Source organism: Daktulosphaira vitifoliae, unplaced genomic scaffold, assembly GCF_025091365.1.
Source record: "Daktulosphaira vitifoliae isolate Bord-2020 unplaced genomic scaffold, ASM2509136v1 Scaffold_3, whole genome shotgun sequence".
Lineage (NCBI taxonomy): Eukaryota > Metazoa > Arthropoda > Insecta > Hemiptera > Phylloxeridae > Daktulosphaira > Daktulosphaira vitifoliae.
In genome coordinates this window covers 9,060,993-9,065,282 of record NW_026099574.1, presented here as the reverse complement: position 1 = coordinate 9,065,282, position 4,290 = coordinate 9,060,993, and positions in this window count along the sequence as shown.

Sequence of the window (4,290 nt, the reverse complement as noted above, 5' to 3'; positions counted from 1 at the left end):
TGAGATAAAATATGTCTTATTTAAACTTCAAACCCAAGTTCTAAAATAAAATAATTTTGTTGGTATAATTATGAAGTATGTGATTTTTTTTTCAGTCTCTTAGAAGCTAATTTATCAAAAACAAAATTTAAAAACTTATTTAAATTTTGGATAAAAAAAGTTACTAAATTATAAAATAATAATATATAAACAATGACATAGTAATATTTTTCATTTTACCTAAATTGTATTTTATTTTCATAAACAAACAAATTTACTTTAAAATGTGACACATCATGGTAAAGTAATGTAAATATAAGTAAATGAAGTAATTGTAAAATCGTTTTTTATCTTAGACGATTAAGCAAATTTTATTTTAAATTGAAAATTTGTGTCTTCATATGTTTAGCAATCATGTTAATTTTTAGTTCAAAATAAAAATATGTACATTTACCTAAAGAAAAGCATTTTAAATTACTTTACTAGATTTTACTATATGAATTTTATAATTGATTTTTAAACACATTTATTTAATTTTTCAACTAATAAAAAAGAAATTTTCATCAGAAATAATTTTTTTAGTTAAAATATTTTAGCTTTACTTTTCAGAAATTTTATTTACAATTCTAGGATTAGAAGTTCAAAAACTTTTCAGATCTCTACTATCACTTTATAATATTTAATAATCTTAAAATTGATTAAAAAGTATTCCATAATGCATTTTTTAACCAAAGTAACATAATAAATTTGCTAAGAACTTTTAACATGATGACGTGTTATATTCACACTATTAATGGATATAAATGTAAAAATAATACCTTAACCATTAATTCATTACAAATTGAACATTGCAAATCACTTTCTAGAACACTATAAACCTTTTCTTTGATCGTTTCTTCAATTTTTGATATTTGATCTAGAAAAATAATTCAAACAAAAAAATTAACTTCACAAAAAAAAAAAAAAAGATAATAATTAAAGTATGTTGAAGCTATTAAATGACTTAACAAAGTTTAACTTAAAAATTTTATCTAGAAAATAGAATTACAAATGATAATAATTTGATAAATACCTCTTTTTAATGTAATTTAACATTAGCCTTAATGCAATTGAAAGCTTAGGAAAAATAAGATAAATTAATTTTTTCAAAAATGTCTTAAATCCATAGGTGTTTTATTTTTTAATTAATATTTTTTCTTATCAAAATATTTAATAAAAGGAATAAGATTTATTTATTTTTAAAACGTGATGAAGATGTTTCTAAAATATTTATAAAAATCAATTAAGACCACACATGACAATGCATTATAAATAATTTTTTTCTTAGAGATTTGAATTATAAATGTTATAATATAAAAAAATCTAATGTTTTATAAACAAAAATGTATGTTTATATGTAACTGCTTTTGATAATTACTTAATAATCAATGACCATATGGACATGATATTGTTACCAATGTTTCTAATGTTTAATTTAATACAATAGTAATATATAAGCCCAAAATTAATTTAAACCCCATTACGTGAACTCCATCCAAAAAATAAATAAATGGAGTTCATAGGTTATTCACTTATATATTTTATACAGGTAAATAAGTTAGGTAAATAGATTAAGACACAGTATATTTCATGTTATATACTAAGAATATCATGCGACTTTGCTTAAACAGGTGTAAAATTAAATAAAGTAAGTTAATAACAATATATATATACTTATATAATCACCTTGTTGTATTTTTATAGTATTTTCGTAATCTAAATTCTTTCTTGTTAGTTCATTATTAGCAAGTTTATGCTGCGAAAAAAAATTTTTATAATATGATTTAATACAAAAATATAGGTTAATAAAACATGATTTTAGAACTAATTTAAAAACTAATACAATCTATATATACATTTTTTTAATTATAGTAAATGTTAATAAAAAAAATTATTATTGTGTGAAAATAATACAATATGTATTAACCAGTGGTTAAGTTATTTTTACTTAAAATATATTTACTTTTAGAACTGTTTTTTTCAATTTTTTAACTTTTTTTGATGCTTGATTAATTATTTCATTAAATTTATCAAATTTAGCATTTAGAAAACGATTTATTGATGCATTTTCACTTTTCAGCTAAAATAAATCAACTAATAATTAAAAAATTGGATTTAAATAAGTGATACGGTCACATTTTGTGCACAAATCTTGGTTCAGTCAATAACATTTAACAGCTTGGTCAGCATTCATGCTTATAACAGATAGATATACAGGGACCCGCTGACAATGTTAATATACACATTCTTACAGAAAACTGTTTGAGAAAATGTAGTGCAACAAGCAGTTGAGACCTACCATATGAATGTTATACATCTAATTAATATTATTTGAACTTATTATAACTATTATTATTTAATTGTGATTTCAAAAATTATAATTCTCATGACNTAATTGTGATTTAAAAAATTATAATTCTCATGATGTTTATAGCACATTGTCATCTCCCTGATGGACATTCTCAACATATCTTGAATCCATAGATTATTATTTTATTTTATTTTATTATTAATAAACATTATTATTTGAATCCATTATACTTTAATTAGTTTTTTCTAATGTGATATGTACTAATTAAAATGTTGGGTCACTGTTAACAGGCATATGAGATATGTACCCAAATAGGGTAGTATCATAAGTGAAAATTAAAAATAAATATATAATTTTTGTATTCATTTAAAGAAATGAATTGTAAAAAAAAAGATCATCCACAGAATTAAAACTTACAATATCGTCAACATCAGATTGACTTTCACTAGATTCATTTTCTTCACTAGATACTTCATTATTTCGTCTAAAAAATAAAAACAATTAATTAAAACATCTAATTTTATAAAAATTAAACACAAAAAGCAGAGTAACACGGAAAAAACACGGAAAAACAATGAAACACAAACAGCACACAAGAAAAAGGCAAACCAGTTAAGGTCAACGTCGGAAACGATATTTGTAGACAAATTGTCGCATCATACACAGTAGTTATAAGTAATTAACAATTGTTGACTTACCGCCATGTTCCTTGTGTGTGTGGTCATTGATATAGCGTTCAACACTTACCGTATTAGACTGAAACCTTCAGTCTCGTTGGCAAGAGGGGCATTGGAGGCGCCGGTGTAGCTGGTGGACGGTTGGCCGCTTCTCTCAATATCGTCAACATCAGATTGACTTTCACTAGATTCATTTTCTTCACTAGATACTTCATTATTTCGTCTGAAAAATAAATACAATTAATTAAAACATCTAACTTTATAAAAATTAAACACACAAAGCAGAGTAATTTTAAAATATAGGGTATATATGAATGAAATATTTTAAGCGTAATTCTGAATTTTGCAAAAAAGCATTTTACCATGAATGCAAGTTTATTTAAATATTTTTTGTGAGCAAAGCATAGTTTAAAAGTTGAAATTTAAAAAGGAATAACTTTTTTCATTTTTTAACAATATTATTCATTAAATGTTAACGCGTATCTAAATGGTACGGCACTCCAGGTATATATATATATATATTATATATTTGTGTCTATGTGTATATATGTTTACACAAGCACAACAGTAAAAAAAAAGAAACAACGTCGGAAGACAATATTAACAGATATTAATTATAATATTAACAATATTAATAATAACAGACCGCGGGACCACCGGCATGGTAGCGAAGGCCCTTCGGGTTTCACGGAGGGTTGCTGCACGGCCGTCCCTCATCCCCCGATTGTAGAGTACGCTCGCGATCGCACAGTGGTCTGAAATCAAATTTTAGGCGCTCATAAGTCTCATTTTAAAATTTTCTCATAATGTTAAAATAATTATGAAAATTCAATTCTAGTATATTGCGTAGACAAAATATAAAATTTCAAGGTCACATGTTAATCCGGTCGTTATTTATAGCCGTTTGAAGTATAGATATGGTTATATTACGGTTATTTCAACATAAAAAAGGTCTTTCGTTGTAAAGTTTTCTAACAAGTTAAAAAAAAATTTTTTTTATGATCGTTTTAATAAAATAGAGCATTTTTGAAACTAAAAAGCACAATACTAAAAATTACCCTATTTTACCCAAGTATCAATGCATAGATATTGTAGAGCAACTAGTCTAGATTTCAAAAATATAATTTTTTATTGCGGCGGACAAAAATAACTGTGCATAAGGCTAATAAGATTAAACCAATTCGTACATTTTTTATTTACAATTAACTTTCATTTATTTCAATTTCTAATATTGAATTGTTTAGGTTATTCATTTAATCTTCAACGTTCGATTCGGAATTGACA